The sequence below is a fragment of the Trachypithecus francoisi genome, unplaced genomic scaffold (assembly GCF_009764315.1).
Source record: "Trachypithecus francoisi isolate TF-2019V2 unplaced genomic scaffold, Tfra_2.0 Lachesis_group5, whole genome shotgun sequence".
NCBI classification, from domain to species: domain Eukaryota; kingdom Metazoa; phylum Chordata; class Mammalia; order Primates; family Cercopithecidae; genus Trachypithecus; species Trachypithecus francoisi.
The window spans coordinates 86361745-86376483 of NW_022681470.1; the positions used below are offsets into that span (position 1 = coordinate 86361745).

Consider the following 14739-nt stretch of genomic DNA (forward strand, 5'->3'; position numbering starts at 1 on the left):
AATGCCAACACCTGGACCGGCGCTTTTGGGGTCCAGCCCCCTACCTTCCCAGGCTGAAGCTGGGCTCCTGGTGGGGCAGCGGCTAGCGGATATCTTGGAATGCTTCTGCCGGTGGTACATTGGTGGTGCACCCCCAGAGCAGGTTCCCCGTGTCTCAGAGTGTAGTGGCACAACAAAGGGGGAGCAGAGTCAGGGGAGGTTGTTAAGCATGGCGATAGTAGGGAAATGGAGGGAGGGAGGAAGCCACAAAAGCCTACTGCAGGCTGGGTGGGGTGGATCACAAATGTAATCCCAGCACTTTGGGAGGCCGAGGCGTGTGGATCACGAGGTCAGGAGTTCCAGGCCAGCCTGGCTTACACAGTGAAACCCCGTCTCTACTAAAACTACAAAACATGAGCCAGGTTGCTGGCAGTCGTGTGTAGTCCCAGCCGCTCGGTAGACTGAGGCAGGAGAATGGCGTGAACCAGAAGGCGGAGCTTGCAGTGAGATGAGATCAGGTCATTGCACTCCAGCCTGGAGACAGAGCCAGACTCCGTTGGAAGAAAAAGAAAAGAAAGAAAGAAAGAAAGAAAGGAAGGAAGGAAGGAAGAAGGAAGGAAGGAAGAAGGAAGGAAAGAAGGGTGAGAAAGAAAGAAGGAAGAGAAAGAGAAAGAAGGAAAGAAAAGAAAGAAAGAAGGAAAGAAAGAGAGAAAGAAAGAAAGAAAGAAAGAAAAGAAGGAAAGAAAGAAGAGAAAGAAGGAAAGAAAGAAGAAAGAAGGAAAGAAAGAGAGAAAGTAAAGAAAGAGAGAAAGAAAGAAAAGAAGGAAAGAAGAAGAAGAAGAAAGAAGGAAAGAAAAAAGGAAAGAAAGAGAGAAAGAAAGAAAGAAGGAAAGAAGGAAAGAAGAAGAAAGAAGGAAAGAAAAAAGGAAAGAAAGAGAGAAAGAAAGGAAAGAAAGAAGAGAGAGAAAGAAAGAAAGGAATGTAGAAAAGAAAGAAAGACAAGGAAGAAGGCAAAAACTCTACAGCACCCGGTATTCCCATCGGTCTCTCATCCAAGTACTATCCAGGCCGGACCCTGCTTAGCGTCCGAGATCAGATGAGATCTTGCGCGTTCAAGGTGATATGGCCATAGATGCTGGCAGAGGTGCCTGGCTGCCACAAGAGCCTGGCCCAGCCATGCCTGCCGGCTTGCCGCAGACACCGCCAGCCCAGGGCCTCCAGGCTTGTATTGGAACCCTGAGCCACTCGCCCGTGGCCTTCCCCCGGCTCCCGAGCTCCCGAGCTTCCACCACATATGGCCCACTCGGAACAGGGAGTGCTTCGAGGCGTCAGAGCCCAGAGCCCACGATCCTGGGACCCTGTTGGGTCCTCCGCCCTGTCACACGGTATTCTTTTGGATCCCTGGTGGCTCAGGAGGTCCTGCGAGGCCCCCTCTTGTCCCACTCAGCCAGAGCCATCAGGGCTGGCCAAGGGCAAACAGGTGGCCAAGCCGTGCATGGACTTTTTCTCACAATGCCAACACCTGGACCGGCGCTTTTGGGGTCCAGCCCCCTACCTTCCCAGGCTGAAGCTGGGCTCCTGGTGGGGCAGCGGCTAGGCGGATATCTTGGAATGCTTCTGCCGGGTGGTACATTGGTGGTGCACCCCCAGAGCAGGTTCCCCGGGTGTCTCAGGAGTGTAGTGGCACGACAAAGGGGGAGCAGAGTCAGGGGAGGTTGTTAAGCATGGCGATAGTAGGGGAAAGGGAGGGAGGGAGGAAGCCACAAAAGCCTACTGCAGGCTGGGTGGGGTGGATCACAAATGTAATCCCAGCACTTTGGGAGGCCGAGGCGTGTGGATCACGAGGTCAGGAGTTCCAGGCCAGCCTGGCTTACACAGTGAAACCCCGTCTCTACTAAAACTACAAAACATGAGCCAGGTGTGCTGGCAGTCGTGTGTAGTCCCAGCCGCTCGGTAGACTGAGGCAGGAGAATGGCGTGAACCAGAAGGCGGAGCTTGCAGTGAGATGAGATCAGGTCATTGCACTCCAGCCTGGGAGACAGAGCCAGACTCCGTTTGGAAGAAAAAGAAAAGAAAAGAAAAGAAAAGAAAGGAAGGAAGGAAGGAAGGAAGGAAGGAAGGAAGGAAGGAAGGAGGGAAGGAAAAGAAAGAAGGAAAGAAAGAATAAAAGAAAGAAAGAAAGCAAAAAATAAGAGAGAGAGAGAGAGAAGGGAAGAAAGGAAGATAGAAAAGAAAGAAAGACAGCAAAAAAGCCTACAGCACCCGGTATTCCCAGGCAGTCTCCCAACCAAGTACTAACCAGGCCCGACCCTGCTTAGCTTCGGAGATCAGAAGAGATCAGCTGCCTTCAGGGTGGTATGGCCGTAGATGTGGGCAGAGGCTCCTGGGTGCCCCAAGAGCCCGGCCTAGCCATGACCACCGGCTTCCAGCCAGCATCGCCAGCCTGGGGCCACCGGGCTCCTCTTGGGACCCCCAGGGTGCTCACTCTCAGCCTTACCCCACTCCCGAGCTGTCCCGAGCATCCACCACATCGGGCCCCCTCGGAACATTGAGTGCTCCGAGGTGTCAGGGCCCAGGGCCTACAATCCTGAGACACCGTCCAGTCCTGTGCCCTGTCACAGAGGTATGCTTTTGGATCACTGGCCACTCAGGTGTTCCTCCGAGGCCTCCCCTTGCCCCACCCACCCAGAGCAGCCTGAGCTGGCCAAGGGCGAACATCCGGACCAGCCGCTCATGGCCCTTTTGTCACAAAGCCCCAACTACGGTGGCTTGTCTGGACTAAGTCCCGTCCGGCGGGCAAGAGGGCATGGGGGATTGGAGGTTGGGAGATGGTCCTGCTTTGCCCGGAGCGGGCACTAGAGACGGCAGCCTGATATCCAGCGAGAGGGGCTCAGAGAAACCCAGACACACCCCACCACCACCAGAAATAAATCCACAGCCCCACACACAGACACACCCGGGCGCTCCCGCACGGGAACCCACACACACGAGTGCGCACACACACAGAAACACACACACAGACATACACACACACAGAGATGCACGCACACACAAATGGCTTGAAGGAGAGCAAGGAACAGATGGATGGAGAGATTGAAACTGAGGGAGGGAGAGAGACAGCCATGAGAGAGACAAGGGTGGAGAGGGAAAGAGACAGACAGAGAGGCAGAGAAAGAGAGAGTGGCAGAGAAACTGAGGGAAGGCGACAGAAATAGCATGAGGTGCAGGGGCAAACCCAGAAGAGAGAGGGAGAGGGAGCTAGAGAGCGAGAGCGATAGAGCCTTGGAGAGATACCGCCCTGATCCGGTTGGCAAGGCCCTTTTGAGCAGACCGGGATAGGGTGGAGCGGGCTTGGGCTGGGCCAGAATAGGGTAGCCAGGCCCTCCATGCAAGAGGAGAACCGCAGAGCACTGAGAAGGGTTTTGTCTTGGATTAATTGTTTGCTTGAATGTGGCTTTCGTAGGCTTGTTCCTTTGTTGGCACCTCCCTGTGCTCTTGCTGCGGTGCGGTGGGTCCCTTGATTTGCAGGGTGCGCTAGCCCGTTTGGCGGGAGACGTGACACCGGGCGTGCCCACGGGCCCGAGAACTGGGTCTCTGGCGTGTCCTTGGGACTGGAGTTTACAAGAAGTTGGTGGCAATGGGAATCCAGGTGCAAAGGCACTGTTTTCCTGGTGGCTGGCGATGCAATGTCCTTCCCCCGGATAAAGCAGCCCCTGCATTCTGGAGCGTAGGTCTTGGCTGGCGTGTGTGGCACCCGCTACCCCTGCCCACCCCTTCCCCTGATTTGGAAGGTTGCCACGGCGCCCGATGTGTGGATGTAATCGCATGGGCATTCCGGGAGTGGGAAGACACCAGGAACAGCAGGGAACTCGCACCTGCATCTTTGGTGTCTGGTCCCCTGCCCTCCCAGGCTGGAGCCGGTCTCCTGGAGGGCGCGGGCGAGGCGGAAGCACTAGGATGCTGCTGTCCCGTGGTGCTTCGGTGGCAGACTCCCAGGAGGAGGTCCCCGGCTGTGGCGGTGGTGTAGGCGGACAATAAAGAGATAGCAGAGTCAGGGGAGGTTGGGAAGCACGGCGATAGTAGGGGCAATTGAGGGAAGGGTCAAGCCACAAAAGCCTACAGCAGGCTGGGCGCGGTGGATCAGGCCTGTAAACCCAGCACTGTGGGGACCCAAGGGGAGTGGATCACGATGGCAGGAGATCCAGACCAGCCTGGCTAACACGGTGAAATCCCGTCTGTACTAAAACTACAAAATATGAGCCCGACGTGGGGGCGGGAGCCTGTAGTCCCAGCTGCTCCAGAGGCTGAGGCAGGAGAATGGGGTGAACCAAAGAGGCAGAGCTTGCAGTGAGCCCAGAACGTGCCACTGCACCACAGCCTGGGTGACAGACTGATACTGAATTTGGAAGGGAAAGAAAGAAAGAAAGAAAGAGAGAGAGAGAGAGAGAAAGAGAAAGAAAGGGAGAGAGGAAGGAAGGAAGGAAGGAAGGAAAAGAAAGAAAGAGAGAAAGAAAAGAAAGAAGGAAAGAAAGGTAGAGAGAGAGAAAGAAAGAAAAGAAAGAAAGAAGGAAAGAAAGAAGAAAGAAAGAAAGAGAAAGAAAAGAAAGAAGAGAGAGAGAAGGAAAGAAATGAAGGTAGAAAAGAAAGAAAGACAAAAAAGAAAGCAATAATGACTACAGCACCCGATATTCCCAGGTGGTCTCCCATCCAAATACTAACCAGGTGCTACCCTGCTTAGCTTCCGAGATCAGACGAGATGGGGCGCGTTCAGGGTAGTATGGCCATAGACGCTGGCAGAGGTACCTGGCTACCACAAGAGCCCCGCCCAGCCATGCCCGTCGGCTTCCAGCCGGCATCGCCCACCCGGGCCCTCCCGGCTCCTATTGGGAACCCGGAGCCCCTCGCCCGCAGCCTTCCTCCGGCTCCCGAGCTGCCGAGCTTCCACCATGTCGGGCCCGCTGAGAACAGGGAGTGCTCCCAGGCGTCAGGGCCCAGGGCCCAGGGCCCACCCTCCTAGGAGCCCGTCCGGTCCTCCGCCGTGTCGCGGAGGTATTTTTTTGGATCCCTGGTGGTTCAAGAGCTCCTGCAAGGCTCCCTCTTGCCCCACCCAGCCAGAGCCGTCAGGGTTGGCCAAGGGCGAACAGGCGGCCCAGCAGCGCGTGGCCTTTTCCTCACAATGCCAACAACTGGGCCTGCGCCTTTGGGGTCTGGCTCCCTGCCCTCCCAGGCTGGATCCGGGCTCCTGGCCGGGCGGTGGCTAGGCAGAAGCGGTGGAATGCTGCTGCCCGGTGGTGCTTTGGTGGCGCACCCATAGAAGGAAATCCCTGACTGCGACGGGGGTGTAGGGGCGCGATAAAGTGGGAGCAGAGTCAGGGGAGGTCCGGAAGCATGGCGACAGTAGGAAGAAGGGAGGGAGAGGGGAAGCCACAAAAGCCTACGTCAGGCCGGGTGCAGCGGATCACTCCTGTAATCCAGCACTTTGTGTGGCCGAGGCGTGTGGATCACGTAGTCAGGAGATCCAGACCAGCCTGGCTAACACGGTGAAACCGCGTCTCTACCAAAACTACAAAACATGAGCCGGGCGTGGTGGCCACGCCTGTAGTCCCAGCTGCTCGGGATGCTTAGGCAGGAGAATGGCGTGAACCCGGGCGGAGGAGCTTGCAGGGAGCCGAGATCTCGCCACTGCACTCCAGCCTGGGTGACAGAGCGAAACTCCGTCTGGAAGAAAAAGGAAGAAAGAAAGACAGAAAGAAAAACAGACAGAAAGAAAGAAAGAGAGAGAGAGAGAGAAGAAAGTGAGAAGCAAAGAAAGAAGAAAGAACGAAAGAGAGAAGGAAAAGAAGGAAAGAAAGAAAACAAAGAAGGAAAGAAAGAAAGAAAAGAAAGAAGGAAAGAAAGGGAGAAAGAAAGAAAAGAAAGAAAGAAGGAAAGAGAGAGAAAGATTGAAAGAAAAAGAAGAAAGAGAAAGAAAAGAAAAAAGAAGGAAAGAGGGAAAGAGAGAATGAAAGAAAAAGAAAGAAGGAAAGAAAGAAATTGAAAGAAAAGAAAGAAAAGGAAGAAAGAAACAGAGAAGAGAGAGGAGGAGGAACGAAAGGCAGGTAGAAAAGAAAGAAAGACAAGAAAGAAAACAAAAAAGCCTACAGCACTCGGTATTCCCAGGCGGTCTCCCATCCAAGTACTAACCAGGCCCCACACTGCTAAGCTTCCGAGATCAGACGAGATCGGGTGGGTTCAGGTGGCATGCCCGTAGCCGCCGGCAGAGGCGCTTGGCTGCCCCAAGAGCTCTGCTCACCCATGCCTGCCGGCTCCCAGCTGGCACCGCCAGCTCGGGGACGCCGGGGGCTCATATTCAAACCCCCGAACAGCTCGCCCTCCGCCTTCCCCCGGCTCCCGAGCTCCGGAGTTTCCACCACGTAGGGCCCGCTCGGAACAGGGAACGCTCCCAGGCGTCAGGGCCCAGGGCCCACGATCCTGGGACCCCGTCCGGTCCTCCGCCCTGTCTAGGAAGTATTCTTTTAGATTCTTTTAGATTCTTTTAGATCCATGGCGGCTCAGGAGCTCCTGCGAGGCCCCCCTTGCCCCACCCAGCCAGAGCCCTCAGGGCTGTCCAAGGGCGAACAGGCACCTGAGCAGCGCATGGACTTTTTCTCACAATGCCAACACAATGGTCGTTTATCCCGACCAAGACCCGGCCGGTGGGCAAGAGGGCGTTGGGGGTTGGGGTTTGGGGGATGGCCCTGCTTTGACCCAGTCTGGCACGAGAGCCAGCAGCCTGATATCCAGCCAGAGAGGCTGAGAGAAACTCAGACACACGCCAACACTACCAGGAGCAAATTCACAGCCCCACACAGAGACACACCCTTGCTCTCACGCGCGGGAACACACACACGTGCACGCACACACGCGCACGCACACACACAGACACACACACGCACGCACTTATGCACGCACACACAAACGGCTGGAAGGACAGCAAGGAAGAGATGGATGGAGATATTGAAACTGAAGGAGGGAGAGAGACATCCACCCAGAGAGACAGGGGAAGGGGAGAGGGAGACAGAGATTTAGAGACAGATAGTGGGACAGAGAGAGAGAGAGACAGACACACACACACACACACACACACATGCACGCACACACAAACGGATTGAAGGAGAGCAAGGAAGAGATGGATGGAGAGATTGAAACCGAGGGAGGGAAAGAGACAGCGATGGAGAGAAACAGGGGAGGGGGAGAGGGAATGAGACAGAGAGGCAGAGAAAGAAGAGAGGGACAAAGGAAGAGAGAGTGACAGAGAGACAGAGGGAAGGCAACAGAAGTAGTGGGAGGTGCAGAGGCAAACCCAGAAGAGAGAGGGGAAGGGAGCTAGAAAGCGAGAGTGATAGAGACTTGGAGACGGATCGCCCTGCTCTTGTAGGCGGGGCCCTTTTGAGCAGACCGGGATAGGGTGGAAGAACCTTGGGCTGGGCCAGAACAGGGTGGCCAGGCCATCCATGAGAGAGGAGCAACGCAGGGCTGATACGGAGATTGTCTTGGATTAATTGCTTGTTTTGGAGGTAGGCTCCTTCCTTTGTTGGCACCTCCCTGTGCTCTTGGTGCGGTGCTGTGTGCCCCTTGATTTGCAGAGTGTGCCCGCCCGTTTAGCGGGATCCGTGGAACAGGGCGTGCCCATGGGGCCCGCGGCCTGGGTCTCTGGCGTGTCCCCAGGGCTGGAGTTTACACGAAGATGGTGGCAATGGGAATCTGGGTGCACAGGGACAGTTTCCCTGGTGGCTGGCGAAGCAGTGTCCTTCCCCGGATAAAGCAGCTGCTGCTATCTGGAGTAGAGGTGGTGGCCGGCGTGTGTGGTACCCACTGCCCCTGCCCCCTCCTTCCCCCGGTTTGGAAGGCTGCGGTGATGCCCGATGAGTGGATTGAATTGTCTGGGCGTTCTGGGAATGGAAAGGTACCATGAACGGCAGGGAACCCGCTCCTACGCCTTTGGGATCTGGCCCCCTGCAATCCCAGGCTGGAGCCGGGCTCCTGGCGGGGCGGCAGCGAGGTGGAAGCGCTGGAATGCTACTGCCGGATGGTGCTTTGGTGCTGGAACCCCAGAAGGAGGTCCCCAGCTGCAGCGGGAGTGAAGGGGGGCGATAAAGGAGTAGCAGCGTCAGGGGAGGTTGGGAAGCATGGCAACAGTAGGGGAAAGGGAGGGAGAGGGAAAGCAACAAAAGCCTACAGCAGGCTGAGTGTGGTGGATCATGCCTCTAATCCCAGCACTTTGAGAGGCCGAGGCGGGTGGATCACGAGGTCAGGAGATCCAGACTAGCCCAGCTTAGACGGTGAAACCCCGTCTCTACTAAAACTACAAAGCATGAGCCGGGCGTGGTGGCGGGCACCTGTAGTCCCAGCTGCTTGGGAGGCTAAGACAGGAGAATGGCATGAACCCGGGAGGCGGAGCTTACAATAAGCCGAGATCGGGCCACTGCACTCCAGCCCCGGTGAAAGAGTGAGACTCTATCTGGAAGAAAAAGAGAAAGAAAGAGAAGGAAGGAAGGAAGGAAGGGAGGGAGGGAGGGAGGAGGGAAGAAAGGAAGGAAGGAAAGAGAGAGAGAGAAAGAGAGAAAGAAGGAAAGAAAGAAAACGAAAGAAAGAAAGAAAAGAAGGAAAGAAATAGAGAGAAGAAAGAAAGAGAGAGAAAGAAGGAAAGAAGGAAACAAAGAGAGAAAGAAGGAAAGAAAAAAGAAAGAAAATGAAAGAAAGAGAGAAGGAAAAGGAAAGAAATAAGAAAGAAAGAAAAGAAAGAAAGAGAGAAAGAAAAGAAAGAAGGAAAGAAAGAAGAAAGAAAGAAAGATGGAAAGAATGAAAGACCGAAAGAAAGAGAGAGAAAGAAAGAATGAAAAGAAAGAAAGAAAATAGAAGAAAGAAAGAGAGAAAGAAGGAAAGAAACAATGAAAGAAAAGAAAGAAGGAAAGAAAGAAGAAAGAAAAAGAAAGAAGGAAAGAAAAAGAACGAAAGAAAGAAAGAAAGAAAGAAAGAAAGAAAGAGAGAAAAAGAATAGAGAGAGAAGGGAAGAAACGAAGGTAGAATAGAAAGAAAGTCAAGAAAGAAAGCCAAAAACCTACAGCACCCAGTATTCCCAGGCGGTCTCCCATCCAAGTACTAACCAGGTCCGACCCTGCTTAGCTTCAACAAAATCAGGCGCGTTCAGGGTGATATGGCAGTAGACAGCAACAGAGGCTCCTGGCTGCCCCAAAAGCCCAGCCCAGCCATGCCCGCCGGCTTCCAGCCAGCACCGCCGGCCGGGGCCCGCCGGGCTCGGATCAGGACCCCGGAACGGCTCGCCCGCGACCTTTCCCCGGCTCCGGAGCTCCCAAGCTTCCACCACGTCGGGCCCGCTCAGAACAGGAGGCACTCCGAGGCGTCAGGGCCCAGGGCCCACGATCCTGGGACCTCATCCAGTCCTCCACCCTGTGGCACAGGTATCCTTTTGGATCCCTGGCTGCCCAGGGGCTCCTGCGAGGGCCCCTCTTGCCCCACCCACCCAGAGCTGTCAGTGCTGGCCAAGGACGAACAGCCGGCCCAGCCACGCATGGCCTTTTTCTCACTACGGCCCCACCACGGTAGCGAGTCCCAGCCGCTGGGCAAGAGGGCGTGGGGGGTTGGGGGTTGGGAGATGGCCTTGCTTTGCCTCGGACTGGCACTAGAGCTGGAAGCCTGATCCGCGGAGAGAGGAGCTGAGAGAAACCCAGACACACCCCACCACCACCAGGAGCAAATCCACGGCTGCACACGCAGACAAACCCGGGCTCTTGTGCACGGGAACCAACACATGCGCGAGCTCACGAACATAGACACACCACACACACACACACACACACACACACACACACATATGCACGCACACACAGACGGCTTGAAGGAGAGGAAGGAAGAGATAAATGGACAGATTGAAACCGAGGGAGGGAGAGAGACAGCAATCGAGAGAGACGGGGAGGGAGAGAGGGAAACAGACAGACAGAGAGGCAGAGGAAGAGAGAGGGACAGAGAAAGAGGGAGAGACAGAGGGACAGAGGGAAGGCAACAGAAGTAGTGTGAGTTGCAGGGGCAAACCCAGAAGAGAGAGGGGGAGGGTGCTAGAGAGCAAGAGTGATAGAGGCTTGGAGAGGGAGCGCCCTGCTCCGGTAGGCAGGGCCCTTTTGAGCAGGCTGGGATAGGGTGGAGGGGGCTTGGGCTTGGCCAGAACAGGGTGGCCAGGCCGTCTATGGGAGAGGAGCAAAGGAGTGCTGAGACGGGTTTTGTCCTGGATTAATTGCTTGCTGTGCAGGTGGGTTTCATAGGCTCCTTCCTTTGTTGGCACCTCCCTATGCTCTTGGTGCGGTGCGGTGGGCCCCTTGATTTGCAGGGTTTGCCTGTCCGTTTGGCGGAAGCAGTGGCAAAGGACTTGCCCACGGGGCCCCAGGCCATTGTCTCTGGCATGACCTTGGGACTGGAGTTTACACGAAGTTGGTGACAATGGGAATCCGGGTGCACAGGGACTGTTATCCTGGTGGCTGGCGAAGCAATGTCATTCCCCGGGATAAAGCAGCCCCTGCGTTCTGGAGCAGAGTTCTTGGCTGGCATGTGTGGCACCCCCTGCCCCTGACTGATCCTTCTCCCCGTTTGGAAGGCTGCGGCGGCGCCTAATGAGTGAATAGAATCGCCTGGGCGTTCCGGGAGCGGGAAGGCACCGCGAACGGCAGGGAACAGAGGCCTGCGCATTTGGGGTCCGTCCCCCTGCCCTCCCGGGCTGGAGCCGGGCTCCTGGCGGAGCGGCAGCGAGGCGGAAGGGGTGGGGTCCTGCTGCCCGGTGGTGCTTTGGTGGCGGACTCCCATGAGGAGGTCCCAGGCTGTGGCGGGGGTGTAGGCGGACGATCAGGTGGGAGCAGAGTCAGGGGAGTTTGGGAAGCATGGCGACAGTAGGGGGAAGGGACAGAGTGGGGAAGCCACAAAAGCCTACAGCAGACCGGGCACGGTGGATCACGCCTGTAATCCCAGCACTTTGGGAGGCCGAGATGGATGGATGACGAGGTCAGGAGATCCAGACAAGCCTGGCTAACACGGAGAAACCCAGTCTCTATTAAAACTACAAAACATGAGCCGGGCTTGCCGGGCTTGGTGGCGGGCGCCAGTAGTCCCAGCTGCTGGGGAGGCTGAGGCAGGAGAATGGCCTGAACCCAGGAGTCTGAGCTTGCAGTGAGCTGAGATCACTCCACCGCACTCCAGCATGGGTGACAGAGTGAGAATCTATCCGAGAGAGAGAGAGAGAGAGAGAGAGAGAGAAAGAGAGAGAGAGAGAGAGAGAGAAAGAAAGAAAGAAAGAAAAAGAAAGAAAGAAAGAAAGAAGAGAAAGAAAGAGAAGGAAAGAAAGAGAAAGAAAGAGAAAGGAAGGAAGGAAGAAAGAAAGAGGCAGAAAGAAGGAAAGAAAGAAGAAAGAAAGAAGACAGAGAGAGAAAGAAAAAAGAAAAAGGAAAAAGGGAAGAAAGAAGAAAGAATAGAAAGAACGAGAGAGAAATAAAAGAAAAGAAAGAAGGAAGAAAGAGGAAGAAAAGGAAGAAAGAAAAAAGGAATGAAAAAGAAAGAGAAAGAAATAAAAGAAAGAAAGAAGGAAAGAAAGAAAGAAAAGAAAGAAAAAGGAAAGAGAGAGAGAGAAGGAAAGAAAGGAAGGTAGAAAAGAAAGACAGACAAGAAAGCGAAAAAGCCTACAGCACCTGGTATTCCCAGGTTGTCTCCCATCCACTGTGGCTTGTCCCGAGCAAGACCCGGCCAGTGGGCAAGAGGGCGTGGGGGGTTGGGGGTTGGAAGATGGCCCTGCTTTTCTCTGAGCTGGCACTAGAGCTGGAATCCTGATCTCCCGCGAGAGGGGCTGAAAGAAACCCAGACACAACCCACCACCACCTGGAGCAAATACACAGCCCCACAAACAGACACACCTGGGCGCTTACGCGCAGGAACCCACACACGTGCGTGTGCACACAAACAGAAACACACACACACAAATGCACGCCCACACAAATGGCTTGAAGGAGAGCAAGGAACAGATGGATGGAGAGATTGAAACCAAGAAAGGGAGGGAGACAGCGATCGATGGAGACAGGGGTGGGAGAGAGGGAAAGAGACAGAGAGGCAGAGAAAGAGAGAGAGACAGAGAGACAGAGGGAAGGCGACAGATGCAGCGCGAGGTGCAGGGGCAAACCCAGAAGAGAGAGGAGGAGGGAGCTAGAGAGCGACAGCGATAGAACCTTGGAGAGGGAGCATCCTGCTCCGGTAGGCAGGTTCCTTTTGAGCAGGCCTGGATAGGGTGGAGTGGGCTTGGGCTGGGCCAGAACAGGGTGGCCAGGCTGTCCATGCGAGAGGAGCAACGGAGCGCTGAGACGGGTTTTGTCTTGGATTAATTGCTTGCCTTGGAGGTGGGTTTCGTAGGCTCCTTTCTTTTTTGGAATCTCCCTGTGCTCTTGGTGCGGTGCGGTGGGCCCCTTGATTTGCAGAGTGCGCCGGCCCGTTTGGCGGGAGCCGTGGCACCGGGCGTGCCCACGGGGCCGGAGGCCTGGGTCTCTGGCCTGTCCTCGGGGCTGGAGTTTACACGAAGCTGGTGGCAATGGGAATCCGGGTGCACAGGGACTGTTTTCCTGGTGGATGGCGTAGCAATGTCCTTCCCCCGATAAAGCAGCCCCTGAGTTCTGGAGCGGAGGTCTTGGCTGGCGTGTGTGGCACCCGCTGCCCCTGCCCGTCCCTTCCCCCGGTTTGGAAGTTTCCGGCGGCGTCTGATGAGTGGATTGAATCGCCTGGGCGTTCCGGAAGTGGGTAGGGACCGCGAACTGCAGGAAACCCCCGCCTGCACCTTTGGGGTCCCGCGCCATGCCCTACCAGGCTGGAGCCGGTCTCCTGGCCTCCTGACGGGGCGGCGGCGAGGCGGAAGCGGTGGGATGCTGCTGCCCCGTGGTGCTTTGGTGGCGGAAGCCCTGGAAGATGTCCCCGGCAGCGGCGGGTGTGTAGGCGGGCGATAAAGTGGGAACAGAGTCAGGGGAGGTTGGGAAGCATGGCGACAATAGGGGGACTAACCAGGCCCGACCCTGTTTAGCTTCAGGACCGTCCGGTCCTCTGCCCTGTCTCGGAGGTACTCTTTCGCATCCCTGGCCGCTCAGGAGCTGCTGCGAGGCCCCTCTTGCCCCACCCACCCAGAGCCGTCAAGGCTGGCCAAGGGCCAACAGTCGGACCACCAGCGCCTGGCCCTTTTCTCAGAACGCCCCCACCAGGGTGGCTTGTCCCGACCAAGACCCACCCACTGGGCAAGTGGGCGTGGGGTGTTTGGTGTTGGGGGATGACCCTGCTTTGCCCCTGGCTGGCACTAGAGCCGGAAACCTGATCCCCGGTGAGAGAGGCTGAGGCACACACAGAGACAAACACACACACACACACACACACACACACAAATGGCTTGAAGGCGAGCAAGGAAGAGATGGATGGAGAGATTGAAATCGAGGAAGGGAGAGAGACAGTGATCGAGAGAGACAGGAGAGGGAGAGAGGGAAAGAGACAGAGAGGCAGAGAGAGAAAAAGAGAGAGAGAGAGAGAGAGAGAGAGACAGAAGTAGTGCAAGGTGCAGGGGCAAACCCAGAAGAGAGAGGGGGAGGAAGCTAGAGAGCGAGAGTGATAGAGCCTTGGAGAGGTAGTGCCCTGCTCCGGTAGGCAGGGCCCTTTTGGGCAGGCCGGCATAGGGTGGAGGGGGCTTGGGCTTGGCCAGAACAGAGTGGCCAGGCCGTCCATGTGAGAGGAGCAAGGGAGCACTGACACGGGTGTTGTCTTGGATTAATTGCTTGTTTTGGAGGTGGGTTTAGTAGTCTCCTTCCTTTGTTGGCACCTCCCTGTGCTCTTGGTGCGGTGGGTGTGCCCCTTGACTTGCAGAGTGTGTCCGACCGTTTTACGGGAGCCGTGGCACCAGGCGTGCCCACGTCACCCCAGGCCTGGGAATCTGGCGTGTCCTCGGGACTGGAGTTTACATGAAGTTGGTGGCAATGGGAATCCTTTAGGGTCCAGCCCCCTGCCCTCCCGGGCTGGAGCTCCTGGTGGGGTGGCGGTGAGGTGGAAGCGGTGGGATGCTGCTGCCCAGTGGTGCTTTGGTGGCGGACCCCCAGGAGGAGTTCCCCGGCTGCGGCAGGGGGTGTAGGCGGGCGATAAAGGGGGAGCAGAGTCAGGGGAGGTTGGGAAGCATGGCGACAATAGGGGGATAGGAGGGAGGATAGAAGCCACAAAAGCCTACAGCAGGCCGGGCGCGGTGGATCACATCTGTAGTCCCAGCACTTTGGGAGGCCGAGGCAGGTGGATCACGAGGTCATGAGATCCAGACCAGCCTGGCTAACACGGTGAAACCTCGGCTCTACTAAAACTACAAAAATGAGCCGGGCGTGGTGGCGGGCGGCTGTAGGCCCGGTTGCTGGGGAGGCTGAGGGAGGAAAATGGTATTGAACCCGGGAGGCAGAGCTTACAGTTAGCCAAGAACGCGCCCCTGCACTCCAGCCTGGGTGACAGAGCAAGACTCCGACTGGAAGGGGAAGGGGAAGGGGAAGGGGAAGGGGAAGGGGAAGGGAAGGGAAGGGAAGGGAAGGGAAGGGAAGGGAAGAAGGGAAGGGAAGGGAAGGGAAGGGAAGGGAAGGGAAGAAGGGAAGGGAAGGGAAGAAGGGAAGGGAAGGGAAGGAAGAAGGGAAGGGAAGAAGGGAAGGGAAAGGAAGGGAAGAAGGGAAG

The 14739-nt window shown here is 56.2% G+C and overlaps 1 non-coding gene and 4 pseudogenes across 1 annotated transcript; all 5 read right to left on the reverse strand.

Moving 5' to 3' along the window:
• Positions 1-995: 995 nt before the first annotated feature.
• LOC117077124 lies at positions 996-1113 on the reverse strand (annotated as a pseudogene).
• Positions 1114-2229: 1116 nt separating this feature from the next.
• Positions 2230-2348, reverse strand: LOC117077135. Its single transcript, XR_004434696.1, has one exon. It is a non-coding gene; the product is annotated as a 5S ribosomal RNA (ribosomal RNA).
• Positions 2349-4649: 2301 nt separating this feature from the next.
• On the reverse strand, positions 4650-4768 carry LOC117076886 (annotated as a pseudogene).
• A 1345-nt stretch (positions 4769-6113) lies between these two features.
• On the reverse strand, positions 6114-6231 carry LOC117077029 (annotated as a pseudogene).
• Positions 6232-9076: 2845 nt separating this feature from the next.
• LOC117077134 lies at positions 9077-9187 on the reverse strand (annotated as a pseudogene).
• Between the last annotated feature and the right edge of the window lie 5552 nt (positions 9188-14739).